This window comes from Thalassophryne amazonica, chromosome 5 (assembly GCF_902500255.1).
Source record: "Thalassophryne amazonica chromosome 5, fThaAma1.1, whole genome shotgun sequence".
NCBI lineage: Eukaryota > Metazoa > Chordata > Actinopteri > Batrachoidiformes > Batrachoididae > Thalassophryne > Thalassophryne amazonica.
In genome coordinates this window covers 52,113,717-52,136,489 of record NC_047107.1, presented here as the reverse complement: position 1 = coordinate 52,136,489, position 22,773 = coordinate 52,113,717, and the positions used below count along the sequence as shown (strand labels likewise).

Here is a 22,773-nt window from a genome sequence, read left to right as displayed (position 1 = left end):
TTGAAATGCTTCTTACGAAGCCCCTCCTTAGTTGCCCTGGCTGTGTGTTTGAGGTCATTGTCATGCTGGAAAACCCAGCCACGACACATCTTCAGTGCTCTCACTGAGGGAAAGAGGTTGTTTACCAAAATCTCACAATACATGGCCCCATCCATCCTCCCTTCAGTACGGTGCAGTCGTCCTGTCCAATTTGCCCAAAAATGATGTTTTCACGCCCACACTTTATGGTTGGGACGGTGTTCTTGGTGTTGTTCTCATCCTCTGGAGTTGATACCAAAAAGCTAAGTCACTGTGCTGCCCCAAATACATATTTCATGCAATAAAATGCAAATTAATTGTTTAAAAATCTTACAGTGTGACTAGATTTTTGTTAAGATGCTGTCTTACAGTTGAAGTGTACCTGCAATAAAAATTACAGACCTCTCCATTCTTTGTAGGTGGGAAAACTTGCAAAATCAACAGTGAATCAAATACTTATTTGCCTCACTGTACAGCCTCAAGTCTTGAATATGATGCCACAAGCTTGGCATACCTATCTTTGGCCAGTTTTGCCCATTCCTTTTCGGGTCATTATTCCGCTGAAAGACGAACCGTCGCCCCAGTCTGAGGTCAAGAGTGCTCTTGAGCAGGTTTTCATCCAGGATGTCTCTGTACATTTCTGCATTAATCTTTCCCTCAATCCTGACTCTCCCAACTCCTGCCACTAAAAAACATCCCCATAGCATGATGCTGCCCCCACCACACTTCACTGTAGGGATGGTGCCTGGTTTCTTCCAAACATGATGCCTGGTATGCACGCTGAAGAGTTCAATCTTTGTCTCATCAGACCAGAGAATTTTGTTTCTCATGGTCTTAGAGTCCATCAGGTGCCTTTTGGCAAACTCCAGGCGGGCTGCCATGTGCCTTTTACTAAGGAGTGGTTTCTGTCTGGTCACTCTCCCAAACAGGCCTGATTGCTGCAGAGATTATTGTCCTGCTGGTAAGGATCTTCTCTCTCCACAGAAGACTGCTGGAGCTCTGACAGAATGACCATTGGGTTCTTGGTCACCTCTCTGGCTAAGACCCTTCTCTCCTGATCACTCAGGTTAGACGGGTGGCCAGCTCTAGTAACAGTGCTGGTGGAACTGAATTTCTTCCATTTACAGATGATGGAGGCCACTGTACTCACTGGGACTTTCAAAGCAGCAGAAATGAAATCCTTTCCCAGATTAGTGCCTCGAGACAATCCTGTCTTAAATCTACAGACAATTCCTTTGACTTCATATTTGGTTTGTGCTCTGACATGCACTGTCAGCTGTAGGACCTTATATGTAGACAGGTGTGTGTCTTTTCAAATCGTCAATCCCCAGGTGGACTCCAATTAAGCTGTAGAAACATCTACAGGATGATCAGTGGAAACAGGATGCACCTGACTTCAGACAACTTTGATCCCAAAAAGGGCAATTACATTTACACTCTAATTACCTCAGACAAGATACAGCAATTAATCCACAATTATTACTTGTTTACCGTAATAATGGCACACATCAGAATTAAAGACAACACATATACATTTGACATTGTTTATGTGCACTGAACTTGAAGTAGTCCGTCTTCCGAATTGAGGCAAAGTGGGTGAAGGCCGCAGCAGGAGGGGCCCGTGCCACCCAGCCTGGGGGTTGAAGGCTGCAGCAGTAAAAACCGCGCTGCCTTCGAGGTGGCAAAGAGGAAGCCAGGGTGAGGGGAGTGGAGAGACACGGGGGGGGGGGGGGGGGTAATAGGGATGGAGGGAGGGAGACATGCGTCGTGTGCAGATGAGTTAAATTTCTGTCATTTTCTGTCCGTGTGTGTGTGTAAAGTCTGACAGTTTCTGTCCATGTGTGTGTGTGTAAAGTCTGATGTTACTAGGCAACAGCAGGCTGGGGGGGGGGGGGGGGGGGGGGGGTAGATGAGAAAGTGGGGAGCCGAATTCCTTCATCATGGCTGTAGATCCTTCTGGGGGAAGAGCAGGGAATTTGGCCTTCAGGAGCCGATAAGGCTGCCATGTTGATGTTTGGCGGAGAGATACAGAATTCTATTTACTGCACCCCTGACCGTCGAGAGTCCAAATTTATGAAGGATATTCTCTGGTCCTCAGCAGTACAATTCCTTTGCAATGCAGTTATTTGCTCTGAGATTGAATCCATTTTGCGTCCGAGTTCAAGAGTTCACGCAGTCTGAGATTACACAGCATTGTCCAGCTCATTAATCATGACGGACTGATGAGGGGACAAAATTCTGGAAGCAGCCATCTTGCTAATATTCCTGTGGGTCAGGGCAGCGCACAAACCAATCAGCACCAAACCTCCCACCATAAAAGTGAATACGAATGAATCCTCAACGTCTTCCACAGAGAGTGGAGCCGCATGTCACACTCCATTCTCTCAGGCGTCAAGAGCAAAGCCCGCTGGGTAGGTTCCATCAGGGCACGCAGGGTCCCCAAACCCTGATCTCCTTGTCGAAAACAAATGGTGTCAACGGCGTTGAGAGACCAGCTGATCAATTCCATAGTTAATCCAAATCATAATTTGAAGAATTCAGTCTGGTGAAGCTGGGACTTTGAAGGTCGGGGCAGAGATAGAGAGCAGAAAGGAGGAGAGGGGAGGAATACAACCTTCCTTGCCGGAGTCCCAAGCTATCAAGCTCAATTTTGAGCTTCATGTCAAAGGCTGTGAATACTTACGTACAGGTGATTACTTAGTCTTTTATTTTTAATAAATTTGCAAAAATCTAAAACAAACAAACAAAAAAAACCAAAAAAAAAAAACCAAACAAACAAAAAAAAAAACAAAAACAAAAAAACGCCACATTGTAATGATGGGATATTGTGGGTAGAATTTTGAGAAAAAAATGAATTTCCTCCATTTTTTTCCGCAGCACAGTGGCTTTGTGGTTAGCATTAGTACCTCACAGAAAAAAGGTTGTGGGATAGCTTCCTGCCCTTTCTGTACAGAGTTTGCATGTTCTCCCCGTGTCTGTGTGGGTTTCCTCTGGGTGCACCGGTTTCCTATCACAATGAAAACATGTTTATTTAGGCCACGGGTCACCAACCCTGCTCCTGGAATGCACCTGCCCTGCATGTTTTCTAACTCCCTGTTCCACTCCCAGGCAATTAGCACTGTCAGGTGTGCTCAGCCAATCAAGAGCTGGAAAACACCACTTAAAAAAAAAAAAAAAACAACAGGTGTGACTTGAGTAGGTAGACTTGGAAAACATGCAGGATAGGTGCCCTCCAGGAACAGGGTTGGTGACCCTTAATTTAGGGTCTGCTTATTTCTCTGCCCCTGACCAAAGCAGCATCTCTACAGTTGATCCCTGGGTGCCAGGCTGTGGCTACCCACTGCTCCTAGTGTTGGATTGTGTCTAACTGTAATGAGGATGGGTTAAATGCAGAGGAAAAATTTAGTTGTATGTATGTATCTATGTACAATGACAAAGGCTCTATTCTATTTTAGAATAAGTCTGTAACACAGAATGTGGAAAAAGTGAAGCGCTGTGAATACTTTCTGGATGCCCCGTGTTGATGATTTGCTGGAGCAGTTCTATGAAGCTTTAGAAAAGTGTACCTGTCATATTTAGTAATTATTGCATACCAAGGTTGTTTCGATGTGACTTATCTGCATGGAAATAAGCTTTTGCAACAATAGAGACAGAACATTCTTGATCAAGTGGTACAATTCCATCCTTTGTGCTTTGGCTTTCTACGTTTGTTCTTTTTGCTGCCGTTTTCCACCCCTCCTATCGGCTTGCAGCTCAGACTCCAGTGTCTGCGCTCAATAGCCCTCTGTATGCCGACACAGAATAGGGACTATACAGCCTACCCCCCACCCCCCACCCCCTTTTTTTTATAACACTGACAAGTCCATGTTTTCTGGCATTGGTCCTGACGTCACAGGGGGTGAGATCAGCCTCCCTGCAGTGCTGCATTCAGCAAGATCACTTTTGGGACTGGAAAGTTAATGAAGCTGTGCAGCTGTGAGGCATCAAGTGTGCATGCACAAGTAGGAAAGAAGTTGGCAGATGAGTTTCCTCATCCTGGACATGTGATAAGGGGAGTGCTGGACTGTGTGCACTCTGTCGGCAAGAGTATGTGCATGTCAAGATCAGAGAGAAGAGCAAGAGGTCCTAGTCGTCTGGAGCTGCACAGAGGCACTGAGGATGATGCACTTGGATGAGTGTTTCCTTTAGAATCTGGATATATGCATGAGGGTAAGGCTTTATTTAAGACATATAATGAGTTACAGACATAAAAGCTTTGGTACAGTTTGGAAATACTGAAATTGCTTCTGTTAAAGTATTTTTTTTTTAATTTCTGAAGTCTGCACAGACATACATTATATTAAAAGTCCTAACTACAGATTTTGAGTAGTGTTTGAAGTACTAATCTCACAAAGACATTCACTGACCCTTTTTCAGATAAGAGTACAGTATCAACCCACTTTCAAAATTCCATTACCTTTCATTTGTCCTATACAATCCTGTGCTTGTGATTGGATGCCTTTTCTAAAGTATTTTTATTAAATGTTATTTCTATTAAAGACTATCTGAACAGAGAAGAGAAAACAAAGATGCTCCTGTAATATGATCTTCACTGAAAGGAAAAAAAAAAGAATAAACTCACTTTTGTTTTGGGCAGGATTTCCATCTAATAAATGTAGAAAATGTCATGTAAATTATCTTTTAAAATTTATTGTGTCCTTTCAGTTTAGTATTGGGTGCAAATCCTGCCCAAATCTGAACTGAGTCACACAGAGAACATAGAGCAGCAATGGACCTTGTGGCTGTTTGATGAGGAGTGTTTGTACTACATTGATAAGACTGTATACAAACAGTAACTGTACAGTTGTGTTAAATACATAGATCTGAAATGGGTAAAACCATAACCACAAATCTGCCCAATTCCAAAAATTCATAAATGAAAGGTATACCTTGCATAAGAACATAATACTACACAGTATAATATTTTGTGAGGCATAATCATGTCATTCATACCCTTTGATTACAGATAATTTAATGATTGAAAGGTAATATAGTCTCTCTAGCACTATTGTTTTTACTGATATCCTGGAAAATGTGTGTGTGTGTGTTGGGGGTTTGACCTTTGACCAATCTGGTCCAAAAACGTAAATGAATATTCCTATTAAGTTGTTGAAAAATCACTCCTTTGAGAGATATTTTGTATAAAGATGAGTGATTATAAGCTTTGCTGTCGCTGGTAACCAGGGTTAACTAGAATGTGCAGCACCTATGCATTACATGTTTGAGCCCAATTCCTGAAAATTAATACTTTGTGCCTCACTGATTCCATAATATATGGCTCTCTGTGCACATTCGTTACACTAATTGAAGGTTTTCTTACAATAGTAGAACTGCTTCATTCATTTATAAGATTTTCTTCAACCTTTCACTTTAATATGATGTAAATATATATTGCATAAGGAGTATCCCTTACAGTGTTAGGGAATATCAGCTATGATGTTTTGGCCATGTGATGTGTTTCTCTGGGCATGAAGCAGCTCGTAGGTGCCTCAGTGTTGAGAATCCCAATGACTAGAGAAGACTGAGGAGATGTACACGTTTCACCGTGCTGTGACAGATACTGTAGATCTTTGCTTTTGAGAGATCCATTTAATTATAAGGATTTAGGAATGTCCAAATCAAAGATTAGTTTTGCAGATTGACTTTGGTCTGCGATCATGACTGTTGACTGATTTATATCAAAAAAATCAACTCACTTTGTTTGGTTCAAATTGGATTTTTTTTGGGACAAAACAGTGCTGTTGTGGGTCACAATGATCTGGCATTGTAGTAATAAATTCTAACGTAGTAATAAATTAGACATAAGAAAATACTGTAGTTTGACAGTTGTGGCTTAAAATGAAAAAAATAATGTGAAAAAGTTTTACAGCTAAGTACAGAAAATAATTACATAATGTACTGTAACAGAACTGAAGTTGTACAATGTGCACATTACTGTTTCAGTGACAGCAAGTTCAAAGACATTTTATGCACCTGATGACAGATTTCTTCTGTACAGCAATCACACAAGGAGTAATTTCAAATTATTCCTTTTGTGATTGTAGTGAAATGACATAATTATTAGTATGAACATGAATAATCAATATTGAAACATCAGAATAGTGTGTGACCAGAAATTCATCATTTTTGGAAATTACAACCATTAGTAGTGCAGCAATATGTTCGCTTTGTAAAGTCTGAAAATACACTATGTCTTATAGCACATAACTAAAATTCTTTTCAGTTTTTTTTTTTAAACTTTATAATTAAATAAATAAATAATTCCCCTTTGGAGAACAACTGACTTGAACCCATATTGTTGGAATGTCAAGAAAGAATGAAGAGATTTATTGTAAAATGACTCTTCTCACAGCACAAAATATGCTCTTGCTGACAGTAAATAAAAGCAGAATTGAGTAAAAATGCAAACACAGTGCATCCAGAAAGTATTTGCAGTGCTTCATTTTTTCCACATTTTGTTATGTTGCAGCCTTATTCCAAAAAGGAGCAAATTCATTTTTTCCCTCAAAATTCTACTCACAACACACCATAATGACAACACGGAAAATTTTCTTTTGAACTTTTTGCAAATTTAAGAAAAAAACAAAAACTAAGAAATTACATGAACGTACTTTGATACTACTTAGGTAAAGTTAGAAAGATATTCACAGATTCGAAGTTCACGGCTCAATAGATCTTAAGAGAAACATTGTAGAAAGACAAACACCACTAGTTTCTAACCTCAGGAAGGTAGACAACGAGCTACAACCTTATTTTTATCCATATGTCCTCTGAGCTGAAAGAAATAACACTGATCTGAACAGGCAGGCGGCAGAGAAACGGAAGCTTTGGGACCGTCTACAAAGTGCATGGAAAAAAAAGACACCAGAAAATTATTGAATAAATCATTGTAATAAGGAGTGATATCACCAAATTCACTGCACACATCAGTGGGGTCCTGCTGATTATACTACAGCACTCAGTTTGGAAAAAAGTAATTTAAAAAAAATTTGGAGAATTTTTTATTGATTATATTTTCAATAGCATCAAAGTCATAAGGTGTAGTGACACAAAATTTACTGCACACAACAGTGGTGTCCTGCTGATTATACTACAACACTCACTTTGGGAAAAAGTCATTTTAAAAAATTTTGGAGAATTTTTGATTGTTTAAATTTTCAATAGCATCAAAGTCATAAGGTGTAGTGACACAAAATTCACTGCACACAACAGCCATGTCTTGTTGATTATACTACAGCACTGTTTGGGAAAGTAATTTTTAAAAATTTTGGAGAATTTATGATTGTTTTATTTTCAATAGCATCAAAGTCATACGGTGTAGTGACAATATTTACTGCATACAACATTGATGTCCTGCTGATTATACTACAACACTCATTTGGAAAAAGTCATTTTCAAACATTTTGGAGAATTTTTTTATTGTTTAAATTTTCAATAGCATCAAAGTCATGAGGTGTAGTGACACAAAATTTACTGCACACAACAGTGGTGTCCTGCTGATTATACTACACCACTCACTTTGGGGAAAAAAGTCATTTTAAAACATTTTGGAGAATTTTTGATTGTTTAAATTTTCAATAGCATCAAAGTCATAAGGTGTAGTGACACAAAATTTACTGCACACAACAGTGGTGTCCTGCTGATTATACTACAACACTCACTTTGGGAAAAATGCCATTATAAAAAACTTTGCAGAATTTTTTATTGTTTAAATTTTCAATAGCATCAAAGTCACAAGATGTGTGTTGCCAAATTCACTGCACACAACAGCCATGTCCGTTGATTAGTGACACAAATTTACTGCACACAACAGTCGTGTCCTGCTGATTATACTACAACACTCACTTTGGGAAAAAGTCATTTAAAAAAATTTTGGAGAATTTTTGATTGTTTAAATTTTCAATAGCATCAAAGTCATAAGGTGTAGTGACACAAAATTCACTGCACACAACAGCCATGTCTTGTTGATTATACTACAGCACTGTTTGGGAAAGCAATTTTTAAAAATTTTGGAGAATTTATGATTGTTTTATTTTCAATAGCATCAAAGTCATACGGTGTAGTGACACAATATTTACTGCATACAACATTGATGTCCTGCTGATTATACTACAACACTCATTTGGAAAAAGTCATTTTCAAACATTTTGGAGAATTTTTTTATTGTTTAAATTTTCAATAGCATCAAAGTCATGAGGTGTAGTGACACAAAATTTACTGCACACAACAGTGGTGTCCTGCTGATTATACTACACCACTCACTTTGGGGAAAAAAGTCATTTTAAAACATTTTGGAGAATTTTTGATTGTTTAAATTTTCAATAGCATCAAAGTCATAAGGTGTAGTGACACAAAATTTACTGCACACAACAGTGGTGTCCTGCTGATTATACTACAACACTCACTTTGGGAAAAATGCCATTATAAAAAACTTTGCAGAATTTTTTATTGTTTAAATTTTCAATAGCATCAAAGTCACAAGATGTGGTGTCGCCAAATTCACTGCACACAACAGCCATGTCCCGTTGATTATACTACAGCACTCAGTTTGGGAAAAAGTAATTTTTAAAAATTTTGGAGAATTTTTGATTTATTTTCAATAGCATCAACGTCATAAGGTGTAGTGACAATATTTACTGCACACAACATTGGTGTCCTGCTGATTATACTACAACACTCACATTTGGAAAAAGTCATTTTCAAAAATTTGGAGAATTTTTGATTGTTTAAATTTTCAATAACATGAAAGTCATGAGGTGTAGTGACACAAAATTTACTGCACACAACGTTGGTGTCGTGCTGATTATACTACAACACTCACTTTTGGAAAGTCATTTTCAAAAATTTGGAGAATTTTTTATTGTTTAAATTTTCAATTTAAAATGACTTTTCCCAAAAGTGAGTGGTGTTGTATAATCAGCATCCCAAAGTGAGTGGTGTTGTATAATCAGCAGGACACCACTGTTGTGTGCAGTAAATTTTGTGTCACTACACCTTATGACTTTGATGCTATTGAAAATTTAAACAATAAAAAATTCTCCAACCTTTTTGAAAATGACTTTTTCCCAAAGTGAGTGTTGTAGTATAATCAGCAGGACACCACTGTTGTGTGCAGTGAATTTGGTGATATCACTCCTTATTACAATGATTTATTCAATAATTTTCTGGTGTTTTTTTTTTTCCATGTATGCACTTTGTAGACGGTCCCTAAGCTTCCGTTTCTCTGCCGCCTGCCCGTTCAGATCAGTGTTATTTTTTTCAGCTCAGAGGACCGCTCATATGGATAAAAATAAGGTTGTACCTCGTTGTCTACCTTCCTGAGGTTAGAAACTAGTGGTGTTTGTCTTTCTGCAACGTTTCTCTTAAGATCTATTGAGCCGTGAACTTCGAATCTGTGAATATCTTTCTAACTTTACCTAAGTTTTGATACTTTGTTGATGCACCTTTGGCAGCAATTACAGCCTCAAGTCTTCTTGAATATGATGCCACAAGCTTGGTGCACCTATCTGTGCAGCACCTCTCAAGCTCCATCAGGTTGGATGGGGAGCATTGGTCCACAGACATTTTCAGATCTTTCCAGAGATGTTCAATCGGATTCAGCTCTGGCTGGGCACTCAAGGACATTCACAGGGTTGTCCTGAAACCACTCCATTTTACTGCTGAAAGATGAACCATCACTCTAGTCTGAGGTCAAGAATGCTCTGGAGCAGATTTTCATCCAGGGTGTCTCCGTACATTGCTGCATTCATCTTTCCCTCAATCCTTACTAGTCTCCCAGTTCCTGACGCTGAAAAATATCCCCACAGCATGATGCTGCTACCATGCTTCACTGTAGAGATGGTGCCTGGTTTCCTCCAAACATGATGCCAAGTATTCACGCCAAAGAGTTCAATCTTTGTTTCATCAGACCAGAGAATTTTGTTTCTCATGGTCAGAGTCCTTCAGGTGCCGTTTAGCAAACTCCAGGTGGGCTGCCATGTGCCTTTTACTAAAGAGTGTTTTCTGTCTGGCCACTCTACCATACAGGCCTGATTGGTGGATTGCTGCAGAGATGGTTGTTCTTCTGGAAGGTTCTTCTCTTTCCACAGAGGAATACTGGAGCTCTGACAGAGTGACCATCAGGTTCTTGGTCACCTCCCTGACTAAGGCCCTTCTCCCCTGATTACTCAGTTTAGACGGGCGCCCAGCTCTAGGAAGAGTCCTGGTGGATCTGAACTTCTTCCATTTATGGATGATGGAGGCCAGTGTGCTCATTGGGACCTTCAAAGCAGCAGAAATGTTTCTGTACCCTTCCCCAGGTTTGTGTCTCAAGACAGTCTTGTCTCAGAGGTCTACAGGCAATTCCTTTGACTTCATGCTTGGTTTGTTCTCTGACATGCACTGTCAACTGTGGGACCTTATATGTAGACAGGAGTGTGCCTTTCCAAATCATGTCCAATCAACTGATTTTACCCCAGGAGGACTCCAGTTAAGCTGTAGAAACATCTCAAGGATGATCAAGTTGAGCCTCATAGCAAAGGCTATGAGGCTAGTGGAGACAGGATGCACTTGAGCTCAGTTTTGAGCTTCATGGCAAAGGCTGTGAATACTTATGTACATGTGATTTCTTAGTTTTTAAATTTCTAATAAAGTTACAAAAATCTCAAAAAAAAAAATATTTTTTCACATTGTCATTATGGGGTATTGTGTGTAGAATTTTGAGGTGGGTGGGGTGGGAAAGAATTTCATTCATTTTGGATTAAGGCTGTAACATAAAATGTGGAAAAAGTGAAGCACAGTGAATACTTTCCAGATGCACCATGAGTTGCATATTATGCAGCAGTTCAACAACTACTTACTAAAAATAAATGGTCAAAATGTGCACATACAAAGTGTCCTCCCAGTGTTACAGCCATTTTGGGTCAGGTCACTGCTCAGCTACAGGTGGGAGTGATCAATTTGTTAGCATGCTGCTGACTCAGTCTGGGGTTCGCCTTACCACAGACTGCAGTATCGTTTTCCAGAGGAATGCATTATTTATTTTAGAGCCAGCCCAAAAATACTGGGTTTGCTATTTCAAGTAATCAGTATACCATTGCAAACTTCACAATACCATTTAAACTGCAGTCTCATTTTAGAGTTTATGAAGTATCACTCACTGACGACATCACACAGCACCCCAGGAAACACAAAACGTATCCAAAATGGTTTGCTTTGGAATTAGAAAGGTTTTGCTACAAAATACATTTTGAAAACATTAAAGTGTAGACTTTCCAAAACATCGCAACAAAATGTTTCAGAATGTTGCAGTAAGATGTTCTATGTGTGTTTTCCAAAGGTCACAAGAGAATGTTTTAGGAAAATGTTTGACAGATGTGCATTTTACCTTAGAGATACATTGTGTATGTGGGAGTGGTATTTGCCCTTGAATTCCAGATTTAAGTAATTATTTGTTTGACTTTCATTATATTTTTCTTGTTGGGACGTTAGTGTGGCCTTCAACTATTCAGAGGGTTTGTATAATATTGCCCGGGAGCGATATAAAACCAAATTAGCAGTTACAGGACTGGCATCTCGTCCATATCAACATGAAGCTGGATGATGGAAAAATGATCCCACACAATGGCCAGATGTTCAATGAATATCCTGATATTTATTCCTACCTCATAGACACACCAGGTATTTTTGTATTTTATATCATTTATGTCGTGTATGCATTGTGAATTGCTGGTCTGCCCCAGGAGGGGGGCAGCTGCTGACTATTTCCCCCAAAGTAACGCATGATTGGTGTGACGCATAATCCTCTTGGTGTGTCGTGATGGATTTTAATTAGAGGCGGGCAGATTGATCCTAATATCGATAATATCGATACCAACGCTGGTATGGATATTGAACGATCCTCGTGTAAAAAGATCGATACTCAAGCTTTTGTTCTCTCCCGCACGCACTGACTGCTGCGCACGCAGATTCATCAAAGTCTTCTCTCTGTCTGTAAGAGCAGCGCTGCACTGTGTCACACAACACGGAGCAACGCACCCTGGTATTGTGGTTTGTCAGCCCTCTACCTCAGGAGATTTTAAGTTGTGTTGAGTGATATTTTTTAAACAAAAATGTTGATTGTGATAATAAAGTATTTTGTTGTCAGATACTGTGTTTGGTGAAATTCTATTCTAGGTCTTTTGGATCCTTTGGATCTATGGAGCTTAAATATGAAAAAGTATCGGTATCGATATCGGCGTACATTTACTTGGTATTGGATCAATACCAAAATTCCCTGCATCACCCACCTCTAATTTAAATTTTTTCTTTCTCACTTTGTTGGTACAACCCACTGCCTCGCATTGCTGAGGCATTAAAAAATCCAAAACAAAACAAAACAGTGAAAATAAAAAAAAAACTCGCATCAACTTCATTGCCTACTATGGACTGTTTACACACCAGCCGGCGTACCTAAGTACGTTGCTGAGACCTCATAGACAGAGTGCCTGGATGTGTGGCCGAGTCAATATACATGTTTCTCATACATTATGTAAAAGCTAGTGAAAAATAAACACTTCTATATTGAAAACACTGTTTTGGGAACCTAGTAACACCTCTGAACTTATTTACAAGACATTTCACGGACATTGCATGGTGACATTACAGTCTGGTAGGTAGCTGCAAAACTGTTTCGTTTGTGTGTAAATATCTCCTCTTTGTCATATTTTATGTAAAAGCTAGTGAGAAATAAATGCTTATAAAATTGAAAATGCTGTTTTTGTAACCTGATAACACCTCTGCAGTCATTTCCAAGACATTTTGCAGACATTAGCATGCATGCTAACTTCCGCTAACGCAAAGCTGACTTCCAATTCGCCCTATTGAGGTTTCAAATCTCGCAAAATCTCGCAAAACTTTGGAGAGTTCACCACTCTGTGAGATGTCATTAACATTGAGAACTGCACTGAGTCGGTCTGATCAGGCTGCACTTTAACCGCTACACATGGACAACAGCATTAACATTGCAACAAAAAACTCTTTGTATATTGTGCCTAAAACTCTTGTGAATATACTACCTGGGTTTATAGACATTATTGTGTTTGTTTTATATAAACATGCGAGAAGTGTTGTGTGGGCCGCTGAAGAGGAGGTACTGCTGGCCCACCACCAGAAGGCGCCCTGCCTGAAGTGCGGGCTTCAGGCACGAGAGGGCGCTGCCACCTCAGGAACAAGCCGTGGTGACAGCTGTCACCCATCATCCGTGACAGCTGTCACTAATCATCACATCTGGTATAAAAGCAGGAAGACACCTCCACCAAACTGCCGAGATATCATCTTCATCTGGAGGTAATACTCTCAGCCTTTTTTGATTTATAAATCTGTTATTGTGAGTGTCTGCAGGAGAACCGGTCGTTTTTGCGGAGGCTGTGCAAGACGGCGCTCCTTTTCATCTGAGACCGCTGCAACGTGTTGAGTGAGAGGTGGAGGTGGCATTCCCACCATTGTTACTGGGTGTTCACACACCCACCATTTGACTGTCTTTTGCTTTCTGCCAGCAGTACCAGATCCGACACGCCGGGAAGGTGGCCACCTGGGGACTCCGGGACTTGGCGGCTCCAGTATTCCTCGGGTTCAGGTGGCGGTGGAAATCGTGTGGTTCCGGTTCGTTTCCAGACGGGCGTCTCCTATCGTCGAGCCTGCCCACATGACACCTTTATTAATTGACTGTTGCACATTCTGAATCTGCTGTGTTTGGTTGTGACATTCACAACAGTAAAGTGTTATAATTTGACTCCTTCCATTGTCCGTTCATTTACGCCCCCTGTTGTGGGTCCGTGTCACTACACTTTCCCAACAAGAAGCTCAGGTTGTTTCTCCATTATTTTCAATGGGAATCGCTGTGAGCCGTAATTGCTTCTTGTTCATGTCATTCTGGGGCAAAGTGAAGTTTACTCTTTAATGTCCTGTCTATTGTCCTTTACAACACTGTTTGTCCAGTTTGTTCCAGAGTATTTGTTACGAAGTGATTTCCTGGTGTCCCCACTCCATACCAGCAGAGGGCGCTGGGAGATGTTGAGTGACCCCAAGTGTTTTTAGGCTGCATCCAGAAATATGTTTTACCTCCTGTGCAAGCTGTATGTTACCTGAGTTTGTATTAAAAGTGATTTCTAGAGACAAAGCCGGCTCTTTGGTGATGGTATAGGGAGGAAACTACATATGGCAACGAGGATAAAAACGCTGGGACGTCTAGTGTTAGGTCTGTTCAGCAAGTAAGCAAAGCCACGGAGAGGCTAGGTAAAAAGTAGCTCATGAAGACGATGGCCGCTACTATGGGGGGCGCAGTGGCGCCATTCGACAACAACTCACAGATGTGGGAGGAATACTGTGAGGTTTTGGACCATTTTTTTGTGGCAAATAACAAAGGAGGCAGAACAGAAAAGAGCTGTGTTACTGAGTGGCGTGGGAGCATAGACCTATGCCCTGATGAGGAACCTGCTAAGCCCGAATAAACCAGGGGACCGCACCTACGAGGATCTGCTGCGAGATCGGCTGGTTTGTGACATAAATGATGACGGCATACAGTGGAGCCTGCTGTCGGAGGATACGTAGACTTTTGACAAAGCACTGAAGTTTGCTCAAGCTATGGAGGCGGCAAACAGACATTCAGGATTTGCAGGGAGCCAGAGAGCATGTAAAATGGAACCGTGGGTCAGGGGCGGTGCACAAGGTGAACGATGCCTGCACCAAGACACAGCAGGACATGGGGACATGTTACAGATATAATGGAGACAACCATTTGGCTAAGGACTGCAGGTTTGCACAAGAAAAGTGTCATAACTGTGGAAAAGTGGGACACATCAAGAGAGCCTGCAGATTGAAGAATATGGAGAAGGGGAAGACTAAGCATGTAAAAGGAGAGACTGGCAAATATAACAAAAGAGCAAATTTTATGCAGGAAGAAGGGGAGGATAGTGATGAGGAGGAAGTGTTCACTATGTACCACATGAAAGATAGTGATACCCCATCCCCGTAGAGACGGTGCCTGCTCCCAGACCATCAATAACCAGTAAAAATCTATTTAAGCATAAAAATTCAAAAAGAAAAAATAATATAGCACCTTCAACTGCACCACAGACTAAAACAGTTAAATGTGGTTTAATAAACATTAGGTCTCTCTCTTCTAAGTCCCTGTTAGTAAATTATATAATAATTGATCAACATATTGATTTATTCTGCCTTACAGAAACCTGGTTACAGCAGAATGAATATGTTAGTTTAAATGAGTCAACACCCCCGAGTCACACTAACTGTCAGAATGCTCGTAGCACAGGCCGAGGGGGAGGATTAGCAGCAATCTTCCACTCCAGCTTATTAATGAATCAAAAACCCAGACAGAGCTTTAATTCATTTGAAAGCTTGACTCTTAGTCTTGTCCATCCAAATTGGAAGTCCCAAAAACCAGTTTTGTTTGTTATCTATCGTCCACCTGGTCGTTACTGTGAGTTTCTCTGAATTTTCAGACCTTTTGCCTGACTTAGTGCTTAGCTCAGATAATTATAGTGAGCGATTTTAACATCCACACAGATGCTGAGAATGACAGCCTCAACACTGCATTTAATCTATTATTAGACTCAATTGGCTTCACTCAAAATGTAAATGAGTCCACCCACCACTTTAACCATACTTTAGATCTTGTTCTGACTTATGGTATGGAAATTGAAGATTTAACAGTATTCCCTGAAAACCCCCTTCTGTCTGATCATTTCTTAACATTTACATTTACTTTAATGGACTACCCAGCAGTGGGCAATAAGTTTCATTACAGTAGAAGTCTTTCAGAAAACGCTGTAACTAGGTTTAAGGATATGATTCCTTCTTTATGATCTCCAATGCCATATACCAACAGTGCAGAGTAGCTACCTAAACTCTGTGAGTGAGATAGATTATCTCGTCAATAGTTTTACATCCTCATTGAGCACAACTTTGGATGCTGTAGCTCCTCTGAAAAAGAGAGCCTTAAATCAGAAGTGCCTGACTCCGTGGTATAACTCACAAACTCGCAGCTTAAAGCAGATAACCCATAAGTTGGAGAGGAAATGGTGTCTCACTAATTTAGAAGATCTTCACTTAGCCTGGAAAAAGAGTCTGTTGCTCTATGCTTAAATGCACCTGTAACTTCGGGACAAAGTCAAAAATGGTGGGGAGATATGTAGCGGGATGAAGGTCCCGGGTCCTGATTCAAAAGACGTTCCCGCTAGCTTGGCTAACGGGGGAATTCCCCTTTGGCTGACCTGGTAGAGAAATGGTCTTTAGTGCGAGCCGCCCTGGTTTGATCCCACCGCCGTCCCAGCCACAAAGGTCCTGCGGTCACACCTGGATGACATCATTCTGACCAGAAAGGATGACAAAGACCATCTGCAAACACTGGATGAAGTGCTACAATGACTGCAAAATGCTGGACTACGCTTAAGAAGGAGTAAGTGCCAGTTCATGGAGATTGAAGTGACATTCTTGGGGCACAAAGTGGACACGACAGGGTTGCATCCACTGCCAGCTAAAGTGAAAGCAGTACAGAATGCTCCCCCACCTACATCAGTGACTGAGTTGAAAGCTTATTTGGGACTGTTGAACTTTTATAACAAGTTTCTACGTAATATGTCTGCGGTACTGGCACCTATGCATAAGTTACTTTCGAAAGAAGAGCCATGGGTGTCGGGGCAAGAGCAAGAAAAAGCCTTCACAGAGTCAAAAGAACTGTTACAAACAAGCAGGGTGCTGGTGCATTATGATGAAAAGAAGGAACTGATACTCTCTTGTGATGCATCCCAATATGGAGTTGGGGCAGTGCTAGCTCACTGCATGGCAGATGGTGAGGAGAAGCCCATAGGGGTTGCATCATGCATGCTCACTGCAGCTGAAAAGAACTATTCCCAACTTGATAAGGAGGGATTAGCTGTTATTTTTGGAGTGCAGTATTTTCACAAGTACCTGTATGGCCGAAAGTTTGTGATTTGTACAGATCATAAGCCGCTGATAAGTTTATTAAATGAGATGAAGGTGTAACACCTACGAGGGGTAATTACAGGGTAATAACCAGCAAAAGTGCTAATCAATATCCTATGGACCAGAAACAATCAACTAAGTTCGTCTACTGGAGTAAAGGTTGGATTACCGAACGTAGGAAGGGTGTTGAAAGACCACAGACCAAGGAATAAGTTTAAATTGGCAGCTTATTATTTACAAATCAGACAAAAGACAATGGACAACAATAAACATAAATTTTACAATACAATAACTCCTGTTTTAGGTAGTTAAGATCCAACACTTTTAATTAAACCTTTGGTTTGATTTAATATTGGTTGTAAGTCTAGATTTAGTTCAAGTTTAGTTTCAGGTTGCAACCTTTTTGTTAGTTTTAGTTCACTTTAGTTCTATTTTCAGTTGAGTTTTAGATTTATTTTGAGTTAACTCTGTTTAGTTTAAATTCAGTGAAGTTCACCTTTAAGTTCAAATATTCAAGTTACCCTTTTTAAAATCTACTCCTTGTTTAACACTATTCAAAGAAAAGCAATTGCATTGTAAAAATTATCTCTTTACAATATATTCGCTAATAGTCAAAATAAAAGTGATTCAGCAAAAGACTGAACAATCTGCATACCACAGTATCAAAATGAATATAAAGTCTTTTTTTCTTCCCAAAATGAATATAAAGTCTTTTTTCTTCTTCCCAGTTTTCAATAGTCCTTTACTGTCTTTGAATTAGCAGTTCAGTGTCCACGGCAGCTTGCAGAAGTTTGAGTAAATCCTACCAGTTCAGAAGGAATATATGTACAGTCCAGCAGAGGGCGTTAACTCTCAGATGGATGCACAGATCAGAAGGTCAAAGGGCGGCTCACCATCTTGTTTCAACCTCGTGCTCAAAGATGACTTAAGTTGGCTATTTCGCCAACCCAACTCTGAATGGCCTACCATAAACATAAAATGTGCATAAATACACAAAATACATAACCAGGTAGCTATAAAATAAAGAAAAGTCTACTCTTTGTCTCAACTTGTGCCCATCAAAATGGCTACGTCACATAGACGGGCGGCAGCAAGTCCAGACATTGAGCTCGCACACACAGAGTTTAGTTTTAGCTTCAATGCTTCACATTTTACCACAAAAGAACATAAATTCAATACTTTAGCTTCATATTTCCCTAAAGTATAACCACATTGTACAGCTCTCCATTAAAATAAAATACAATTCTTCTTTTCACTCACCAAGTCCCGTTTCTCCAATGTACAATTCGTCTCCCACACACGACAGGTTGAAAAAACAAAAATTACTCTTCTCTGTACCGTTTTTCTTAACAAAAACATATTTTTAACGTCTTTAGACTTCTATTTTCCTCCCTTCTTTCTCTCCTTTCCTGCAGCCCGCGTCTGCTATGTGCATATCTCCCTCTTCTAGCAGGGAAGACTCTAGAACAATGCGATTGGTTGCTGCAAGTTACACGGGTCACACAGCAAGGTGCATTTCAAAATAAAAGCCTAAAGACATTTTAAACCAAAATAACCATACTGACATAGTTATCTTTTTTAAAAAAATGTATTTATTGATGTTTTATTAACATGCTTTTACTTTAAAGTTGACATTGCTAACCTGGGTTACACCCTCCCCTCTTAACTCTATGCAAGTCCCTTTGCATAATGCATAGTTTAAACTACTTTCACTTCATGTAGTTCAATAGAACCTGTGACAGCTTCACTCAGGCTTTGGAAAAGGGACTGAACAATGGTTAGAGGGTTACCCAGCTGAGGGTAGGTTAACTGTTTGGGCATCCTTCTTTCTCTAAGAGATCTTCTGATATCTTGCTCTGTGTCGGGATTGTCTGTTTCTTCATCATTGTCTGTATCATTTTCTTTGTTTACTTCATTTTCCATTGTCTCCTTTTCATTTGTTTCATTGTTTGTATTTTCTCCATTTGTTCCTTCCTTTTCAGGTGCAGGTAAGTTTTCCTTTTGAGGTAAGTATTCGACTTCAGGTAAAGTTTCAAATTCTTGTTCATTTCCTCCAATTTCTCTGTCAGTTTCAGTTTTCTCACCACAATCAGGTGTTTTGTCATTTTCAGGTGTTTTGTCATCATTGGTTTCATTGTCATAATCAGGCAAGTTTTCTTTTTCAGAGTTTTCTGTGTCCTCTGGAGCAGTTTCAGGGATTTCCACAATAACTGGGACGGATTTTTCTGAATTTGGCAGCTCAACAGAAGAATTTTGATAAGTTTTTGGAGGATGGACTACCCTGTATTCCTCAACTGTCCTTGAGATTTCTTTGAGAGGACCTGGAGGGTAACAATGTGGATAGCTATCGTCCTCCTCAGACTCACTTTCAAGCTCGAGTTCTGAATCGATTGTAGGATGTTGACGTGTGCTAGGCCTGCGGGGCTTTTCTTTTTCTTTCGGAGTTGTTTCAGGCAAGGTTGGCAGAAACCCACACGGCAATAACAGGTCTCTGTGAAGAGTTCGAGTGGGACCGTTTTGACGTTCAGGCTTAACTGTGTAAACAGGTAAGTTGTCTTTTTGACTCACGACAACATGAACGGTGGATTCCCACTTGTCAGCTAACTTGTTTTTTCCTCTGAGCCTGACATTTTTAACGAGCACACGATCACCCACATCGAGGACTGATTCAGTAACATGTCTCTGTCATATCGGACTTTGTTTCTTTCAGCAACTTTGGTAGCACTTTTTGTAGCCATCAGATAGCTTTCTTGAAGATGGGTTTTGAGGGATTTGACGTACTGCGAGTGAGATTGTTGCTGACGCCGATTCAAAGGGACATTAAAGGCTAGGTCAATGGGCAGTCTGGGCTGTCTACCAAACATTAACTCGTATGGCGTATAACCTGTGCTGTCATGTTTGGTGCAGTTATACGCATGCACAAGCGGTTTGACATAGTCGTGCCAATGTTTTTTGTCTTCGTCCCTGAGAGTACCAAGCATATTTAGAAGCATCCTATTAAATCTTTCCACAGGGTTGCCCCTGGGATGATAGGGAGATGTTCTTACTTTCTGTATCCCTGCAAGGTCGCAAAGCTCTTTGATAGTTTTCGATTCAAAGTCTGCGCCTTGATCACTATGGATCTTTTCTGGGAACCCATAGTGGATAATAAAGTTTTCCCACAATGCTTTGGCTACAGTTCTTGCCCTTTGGTTTGGGGTAGGAATAGCGATTGCATATTTGGTAAAGAAATCTGTCATTACCAGGACATCTTTAGTATTACTACGATCTGGTTCAATGGTAAGAAAGTCAATGCAAAGTAACTCGAGGGGTCTGGTGACTTGAATATTTACAAGGGGCGCTGCCTTTTCTGGCAGAGTTTTTCTGCAGACATATCTCTGACAGGTTTTTATTTTTTGTTCGATATCACAAGCCATTTTTGGCCAGAAAAACCTGGTTCGTGCTAGGTCAAGCGTCCGGTCAACACCAAGATGACCCATATCATCGTGAAGACTTTTTAAGACCATTTGTCTGAGGCTTTCGGGAAGAATGAGCTGATATTGTGTTTCATCACCAATTAGCCTTTTTCTATAAAGAATTCCACTCTGCAACTCAAGTTTGTTTAACTCACGCAGAAAGATGGAGAGTTGTGGGATTTCTTTGCGGACTGTTGGTGGAGATGTTTCACCTGTTGCAAGTTGGTGTATTATTTCATTGATTGCAGGGTCATTTCTCTGACTTTGTTTCAGCTCTTCCTCAGAAATGCTTTGAATGACTGGGAAACCATTACACTGATCAAAACTGTCTGGAACAGCTTGGGCGGACATTGACAAGGACATTACTAGAGGACAGGTAAGAGCATCGTTTTCAGAGTCAAGAGGCTGGAAAACAAGATGTTTTTCACAGATAGCACTGACAGCATTCGGAGGGACATGAACGAAAGGGTCTGCGCCAGGTAAGTGATGTTTGACAAACTGACAGATTCCTTCTTGCTCTTTCAGGGAGACAAGATCATTAATTGGTTCTGAATGAGGGCGACGAGACAAACCGTCCGCATCCATGTTCTGTTTGCCTGCCCTATACTGAAGCTGGAAGTCAAAGGAGGACAGGGCTGATAGCCAGCGGTAACTTGTCGCATCTAACTTAGCTGTTGTTAAAATGTAAGTTAGAGGATTACTGTCAGTTACAACTGTGAAGGGACTGCCGTACAAATAATCACAAAACTTTTCCGTTACAGCCCACTTAAGTGCTAAAAACTCAAGTTTGTGGGCAGGATAACGTGCCTCACTTCTTGACAGACCTCTGCTAGCATACGCTATCACGCGCATCTTCCCCTCCTGCTCTTGATACAGGGCTGCCCCCAGCCCTGAGGTGCTCGCATCCGTATTTAACACATAAGGAAGCTTGGGGTTGGCAAACCCTAAGACTGGACTAGTGGTAAGTTTATTGATTATTGCCTCGAATGCTTGTTGGCAACTTTCAGACCACCTATCACCAAAAGGGGCTTTAGGCTCAAAATATTGGGCAATGTCGGTCTTTGGCCCATGACTCTTTCTCAACGGTGGGTACCCGGCGGTAAGGTTCGTTAGTGGTTTCACAATTTTAGAGAAATCTTTAACAAACCGCCTATAATACCCGGCGAAACCTAAAAATTGGCGGAGCTCTTTTAGATTTCTGGGACTTGGCCATGTTTTCAGAGCTTCAACTTTTTCAGGGTCAGTCTCGACTCCGTTCTGAGAGACTATGTGCCCTAAGTACCTGACAGACGTCTGAAAGAAGCAACACTTTTCAAGGGACAATTTCAGACCATATTCACGGAGGCGACCAAGCACATGGAAAAGGTGGTCTTCGTGTTGTTCATGAGTTTCAGAAAACACTATAAGGTCGTCTAGAAAAACTAAGACTTCCTTAAGGTTGATGTCCCCCATGCACTTTTCCATCAGCCTTTGAAATGTGCTGGGTGCATTTGTTATGCCTTGGGGCATCCTACTGAATTCAAAGAAACCCATGGGACATACAAAAGCGGTTTTGTGCTTGTCTTCCTCAGCGACCTCGATCTGATAGTAGCCGCTCTTAAGGTCCAGGACCGAGAACCACTTTGATCCTGCAAGGGCTGAGAATGCCTCCTCCAAGTTAGGGAGTGCATAGGCGTCTTTGATCGTGTTGAGGTTTAGTCTCCGATAATCAACGCAAAGTCGTACATCACCGTTTTTCTTCCTTACCACCACTATGGGTGATGAGAAGGGGCTTTCGGACTCACGGATTATTCCTGCCTCGCTCAGTTCCTGTAAGTGCCTTCTTACTGCATCAAGATCATGTGGCCTGATTGGATGGGGCCTGTGTTTAAAAGGCGTCTCATCACTCAACTTTATTTGGTGCTTTACTTTGTTTGTACACCCAAAATCTGTGTCATGTTGTGCAAATATTTCTGGCATTGAACTGAGTTTTTGTGTGATTCTGTCTTTCCATTCACTTGGGACAGGTGAATCAGCAAAGTTCAGATTTAGTGGGGGAGGCTCGCTGGACTTTGTTCTTGTTTGAATCTGGTTGGCTGACACAACTTCCTGAATTGCATGAATTTCAGCAATGACGCTTCGTGCAGGAATGACGATGTCATGTTTACTTTCATTGCGCAGCACAACTGGAAACCTTTGAGAAGGTTTGTCTGGAAGGGTAAGTAAACAGTTTGTGACAAGAACCCCACCTGGTAAGGAGGAAGTAGAGGGTGGCTCAACTACGACCCACTTGTCTGGAGTTTTAGTGTTTACATGGACT

General features: G+C 40.8%; 1 protein-coding gene across 1 annotated transcript in view; it reads left to right on the top strand.

Moving 5' to 3' along the window:
* Positions 1 to 3,949: 3,949 nt before the first annotated feature.
* gal3st1a (galactose-3-O-sulfotransferase 1a) overlaps positions 3,950 to 22,773 on the top strand; it is a 42,164-nt gene continuing 23,340 nt past the window's right edge. The window contains exon 1 of the mRNA XM_034170223.1: positions 3,950 to 4,227. The gene's annotated coding sequence lies outside the window, so the exon portion shown is untranslated. The remainder of the gene's footprint in view (positions 4,228 to 22,773) is intronic.